At 42.5% G+C, this 6,416-nt stretch overlaps 1 non-coding gene across 1 annotated transcript; it reads left to right on the plus strand.

Moving 5' to 3' along the window:
- The first annotated feature begins 59 nt into the window (after nt 1-59).
- TRNAQ-CUG (transfer RNA glutamine (anticodon CUG)) lies at nt 60-131 on the plus strand. Its single transcript has one exon. It is a non-coding gene; the product is annotated as a tRNA-Gln (tRNA).
- The last annotated feature ends 6,285 nt before the right edge of the window (nt 132-6,416 follow it).

The following is a 6,416-nucleotide window of genomic DNA, read 5'->3' on the forward strand; positions in this document are numbered from 1 at the left end:
TGGGTTCGTGGATGGGGGAGGGGTAATTAGACAGCCGAAGGAAGTCTCCCATACGTGGTGGTTCCATGGTGTAATGGTTAGCACTCTGGACTCTGAATCCAGCGATCCGAGTTCAAATCTCGGTGGAACCTGTGCCATTTAGGCTTTTTCTGGCCAACACTTTTAATTCTTTAATTTATTCACTAAGTGATGATTATTATGACTACGATATATCTTTAAAGGGAGTTTCATAAAATTTAACCTTTTGCCTACAAAGATCTCACAAATGTACCCCTTCAGTCCTGTACTTTCTGTCACCTGGGTGCCTCCTAAACAACCTATTCACTTCTCCCTTTTTTAAACCTGGGCCCCTTTCCTCAAACCTTAATTGAAAAGCTTGGATTAATTTGATTCCTTTTTTCTAGAATTTTCAACCTCCCAACTTTATTCAAGAGCAGGCTCTTTTCACTCACATCTTTCCTCCAAAGTCTCTCCAACTATTTCCAGATGTCATTCAGAGAATTTCGCCCACCCTTCTTGTCAAGATTCATCAAGAACTTCTTGAGCCACATCCCCTAAGCCAGCGATTTTCAACCAGAGTGCCAAGGCAAACTGGTGTGCTGCAAGAATTTTTAAAATGTGCAATACCTGACTATAGTCAGGGGCACTGACCTCTTTTCCCTTAGATTGTCAAATTTTAAAATGACAACAGCCAACACAACAATAGCCATCTGATTTGAATGAATCAAAATTATACCTAATATTTTTTGTCAGATTGGCAAAAAACATAATACAGTTTCGGGCATGCTGTAGAATTTTAGTAATTTCTGTATGCCATGAAATGAAAAAAGTTGAAAATCACTGCTGTAAGTTAAACTCATTTACATAATTAATTTGATGCAGAGCAAAGATGGTAATTTCCATTTTAGCAGAAATGTGGATACTAGGGTAAGTGATTTGCCAAAGATCATGCAGCAGGGTCTCTCTATATTTAGAGTTATTATTCCAAAAGCTTTTCCCATTTATTGCCCCCCTACCCCTGCCCATATCACCTATATGCAAATCCTCAATTTAGACTGTTGAGCAAGGGTGATGGCTAATAAGCAGAATGATGGCTCCCCAAAAATGTTCTCTTCCCAATCCTTGGGAACGGGGGTGGGGGGGGGGGGGCGCGGGTGCAAATCAAAGGGAATTAAGGTTGCAAATAAACTGATTGTTTGTGTAATCCTCGCTGGAGGATATGTTTAGAGAGAGGAAGGGAGGGAAAGAGAGGGAGAAACATGGATTGGTTGCCTCACATACACACACACACACACACACACACACACACACACACACACACCCGCCCCTGACCTGGGATTGAACCTGCAAACCTAGATACATGCCCTGACCAGAAATCAAACCCAAAACCTTTATGATGCGCTTTATGCTCCAACCAGCTGAGCCACCTGGCCAGGGCAAATCAACTGATTTTAAAATAGTGAGATTATCCTGATTCTCCAGTTGGGCATGATATTGTCACAAGGGTCCTTAAAAGTGGAAAATGAAGGCAGAGGAGGTCAGAGTGATGTGGTGTGAGAAGGCCTTATAAAAAATAATAAACAGAGCCACTTCAAAATGGAGTCGGAGCTGCCATCCCAGAGGAACTACCTTGCATGTGTTACTCCTCAAACTTTTGAGATATTAAAACTGGTCAAAATAACCTTTGGATTGGGCCTAAAGCAGCACTGTATTCCAAACAACTGTTTGCAAAGCTAACAGGAAAGTAGACATGAACACTGGACTGAAAATTAAAGATATTCTTTAGAATTAGCATCACTATGTTAGTACTCATGCACCTATAGAAACTCCTTCCTTCTATTCAAATAATCATTCCCTTTCTCATAAATATCTCTTGCCTTCACCTCCTAATCAAAACCCTATTTGGGTTTCTTTCTGAATCAGTCCTTCCCTGATAGCTATTCTTTTGGATCTCAAATAAAGGCTTATTTTCTCACACGTTGGCCTTTTTGAAAGAAAGAGAGAGAGAGAGAGAGAGAGAGAGAGAGAAAGGGAGAAAGGGAGAAAGGGAGGAAGGAAAGAAGGAAGGAAGGAAGGAAGGAAGGAAGGAAGGAAGGAAGGAAGGAAGGAAGGAAGAAAGGAAGGAAGGAAGGAAGAAAGAAAGAAAGAAAGAAAGAAAGAAAGAAAGAAAGAAAGAAAGAAAGAAAGAAAGAAAAGCCCCAATAGAAGCCCCATTGGTGTGGCTCAGTGGTTGAGCATGGACCTATGAACCAGGAGATCATGATTTGACTCCCAGGCATGGTCAGAGCACATGCCCAGGTTGCTGCTCAATCCCCAGTAGGGGGCATGGAGGAGGCAGCCAGTCAATGATTCTCATCATTGATGTTTCTTCTTTTTAAAAAAAATATATTTTTATTGATTTCAGAGAGGAAGGGAGAGGGAGAGAGAAACATCAATGATGAGAGAGAATCATTGATTGGCTGCCTCCTGTACGCCCCTTACTGGGGATTGAGCACACAACCCAGGCATGTGTCCTTGACAGGAATCAAACTGGGGACCTTTCAGTCTGCAGGCCATTGCTCTATCCACTGAGCCAAAGCAGCTAGGGCTCATCATTGATGTTTCTATCTCTCTCTTCCTCTCCCTTCTTTTCTGAAATGAATATATATATCAGTTAATCCTCACCCAAGGATATTTGTCCATTTTTTTAGAGACAGTGGAAGGGAGGGGGAGAGACACAGAGAGAGAAACATCGATGTGAGAGCAACACATCAATTGGTTGCCTCCAGCATGGGCACCCACCAGGGCCAGGGATTGAGCTTGCAACCTAGGTGCATGCCCTTGCCTAGAATTGAACCCAGGATCCTTCAGTCCGAAGGCCAACACTCTATCCATTAAGCCAAACTGGCTAGGGCAGTGGTCGGCAAACTGCGGCTCTGTTGACTAATGAGTTTGCTGACCACTGGGATAGGGGCTTAATCACAAGGAACAACAACAGCCTGTAATTATTGGAATCGAGAGTCTAGGTCAGTTTTTATTTTAGAAAATAAAAAAATAAAAATTGATCATATATTTATTTAATAAAATAAAGAAACAATGGGCCAAAATGGAGTCAGTTTTGCTAAGCCATGTCACCAAACCAAAACTTACTAATCTAATTGCAGTTTCTGCCTCTCCCAGGAGTAGAATTTTAAATCAGTGAGTCTGGAATATCCTGATCATCAATACCAGTGAGGTAGGTAATCTACATGATAGGACCCCTTCCATTTCCTTTGCCCAAAAGAATGTGACCTGGCCTAAAAATAATCATATATATAGGTATGTTTGTATTTATTTCAGAGAGGAAAGGAGAGGCAGAGAGAGGTAGAAACATCAATGATGAGAGAGAATCATTGATTGGCTGCCTCCTGCAAGCTCTCTACTGGGAACCAAGCCCAAAAGAAACCCAGGCATGTGCCCTGACCCAGAATCAAAAATTCCTGGTTCATAGGTCAACACTCAAACACTGAGCCACACAAGCTGAACAAAATAATCCTTTCTTTTCTTTTGCTGATAATAGCCCTTCTGCCTATAAAAATCTTTCAGTTTGAACAACCCCCTAAAAAGCTCCCTTCTAGTTGCTAGATGAGATGCTGCCTGATTCATGAACTGCTTAATATAAAACCAATTAGACTTTAAAATTGAATTTTGTCCTTTAACAGCCTCAACTAGCACTTGTGGCTTTGAAGATGGAGGAAAGGGGCCAGGAGCCTGGGAATGCAAAGGCTTCTAGAAGAAGGAAAAGACAAGGAAATGGATTTTTCCCTAAGGCCCCCAGAAGGAACACCACCCTTAATTTTAGCTCAGTGAGACCCACATCACCAAGTTTGTGGTCATTTGTTACAGCAGCGTTAGACAACTAATACAGCACCATTTTCAATGGTTTCTGCGACAGTATAGCGCAATAGAACGTTTGTCTAAGGCAGGGGTCCTCAAACTTTTTCAACAGGGGCCAGTTCACTGTCCCTCAGACCGTTGGAGGGCCGGACTATAGTTTTAAAAAAAACTATGAACAAATTCCTATGCACATACCTTATTTTGAAGTAAAAAAACAAAACGGCAAAAACACCCGCATGTGGCCCGCGGGCCGTAGTTTGAGGACGCCTGGTCTAAGGCCTAGGTACTTCTTTGCGCAGGAGTGAACATTATCCACATTGGAAAAGAAGTACAATATTATTTGAGCAGTTAAATATTTGCACTATCAATTTGCACTACACAGTCCTAGCACTACTCAGGTGGGTACACAACGTGGGCCCAAGAAAAGAAGAATATCAATAACTAGGCAGTTCTGAAGGAGCAAATACTGAAAGTTCTGGTGATGAGTGCCACAGTTCAGAGAGACAAAGAATTAGAAAGAACTCCCTAGAGGAGGAGGAGGAGGAACTAGCATTGACCCCTGAAGGGAGAAGCAAGGAAGGAAATTCATTTTGGGAAATGAAGGAAATTAGATGATAAGAACATGTTGAGCAAGGCCAAAAATGCCAGAAGAACAATTATGAACTTTTCCCCTTAAGTCATTATTTCTCAATGCATGTTCTTGTTATCAGAGAAATTCGGGTGTTCTCTTCCCCACTGGGTGCTGGGGTTAGGATCCTTACTATATCTCGAGAAAAATAATTTTCTGAGACTCACATGGGAGGACGAGTGATTTTTATTTGTGTGGAATTACATCCCTGGGTTTCCAATGTCCAATCCCAGTCATAGAAGAAGTGTAGCTGGGATTTCAGTAAAACTAAAAGCAAGGCCAGTGTCCAGACTTTCCAGTCCATGTTGCAGCCGGGTCCAGTTCAGCATCAGGCTAGTTATAGCCCATTAGTCCATTGTGTCCATTTTAGCTCAGTGAGACCCACATCACCAAGTTTGTGGTCATTTGTTACAGTAACAATAGACAACTAATGGACCATGTGAGTGAATACAGGAGAGCTCACCCTACCCAATAAGAGTCCCAAGTGCATAAGGGAAACCAAGAGAAACCAAAAGCAGAAGAGAGGGAGCTTCTTTGTTCAGGGAATTAAGGGTCCCAAATTTACCCACTCTTGCAGTGGCCATGCCCATTCTGGCCAATGACCTGTTCCCTGGTGTGACTGACAAGTAAGTACCTTCCCTGTGTCACCCCAACTTTACTGATCATGAGTCTATACTCCTTCCTGCCTCGTCCCTTCCCCCAGCAATCTGTGGGAAATAGACTGGTGGCTGAGTGTAAAACTTGGGCTTCCTGGTGAAGCTTTCCAAATGACAAGCCTATAATATTTTACCTTTTCTTTGCTCCTTTCCTGCTTTTAATAATTAGGTAATTACAATGGTATCATTCTGAGAATATCAATAGTGTTCCTCAAAAGAAAGATTGCATTGTCAAAATAAATTGAGAACTACACATCTTCTCTCCCCACCCCCTTAGAAGTTCTCTTATGTGTTACTGTCTACAGCCAGCCAATAGTATGTGGGTTCTTGCAGAAAAGACGTCACAAAACGAGATCAGGTGATTTTTAGAGGACGTTTATTAAAGCTGGAGACAATGAAACAAGGAAGGGCCTAGAACAGAAGAAGCAACAGGAGAGGGACTAGGTAAGGGAATGAGCCTAGGCTGGGCTGTTTTGGCTCACTGAGAAGTCAGAAAAGCCCGGATGGTATTGCTCAGTTGGTTGAGTGCTATTCCATGCACCAAGAAGTCACTGGTTTGATGCTGGTTGGATTCCCGGTCAGGACACATGCCCAGGTTTTGTGTTTGATCCCTGGTAGAGGGCATGCAAGAGGCAGCCAATCGATATTTCTATCTCTCTCCCTCTCCCTTCCTCTCTCTCTAAAATAAAAACATATTTTAAAGTCATAAAAAAGGGGGCCTTAGGGACAAGCTCAGGAGGTTAGCCCAAGAAGAATTGCTGCTGCCCATTGCTCCCTGGTTGCTAGCCTTGGGGGGTCCTTTAGTGTTTAAGGGATGTATGCCTGTGAGGGGAAGAAAGGAGGAAGGGAAAAGTGAGGGAGTGCTCCTGGGAGGGAGAGTAGGTGCTGGAACTTGTTTTTTCCAAGGGTTTTAAAGGCTGGGAGTTTAAGAGAGGTTTTAAGGGAGGATCTCAATAGAATATTCATCAGTTTTATGCAGATGTGCCCAAATGACACTCTTAAGTGTTTTGGTTCAGGGAAGATAGGATTTTGCAATTTACTAACTAAATGGCTATAAACTGCTTGGATGTTTAACTATCTTAGTTTCCTTATTCCGCTTGTCCTGGCTTACTATCCTCTCTCATGGGACAAAAAAGGGGCCACATACTAAACCTGACAAGCACAGGGGAGGCATGCATGGGAAGCCTTACAAACTCAAGAGACCTAAAGTAACTACATAGGATGGTCTAAAATTAAAACTTCCTAGCTAAAGGTGAGTCATGGCAAGTAGCCATGTC

Source organism: Eptesicus fuscus, chromosome 5, assembly GCF_027574615.1.
Source record: "Eptesicus fuscus isolate TK198812 chromosome 5, DD_ASM_mEF_20220401, whole genome shotgun sequence".
NCBI classification, from domain to species: domain Eukaryota; kingdom Metazoa; phylum Chordata; class Mammalia; order Chiroptera; family Vespertilionidae; genus Eptesicus; species Eptesicus fuscus.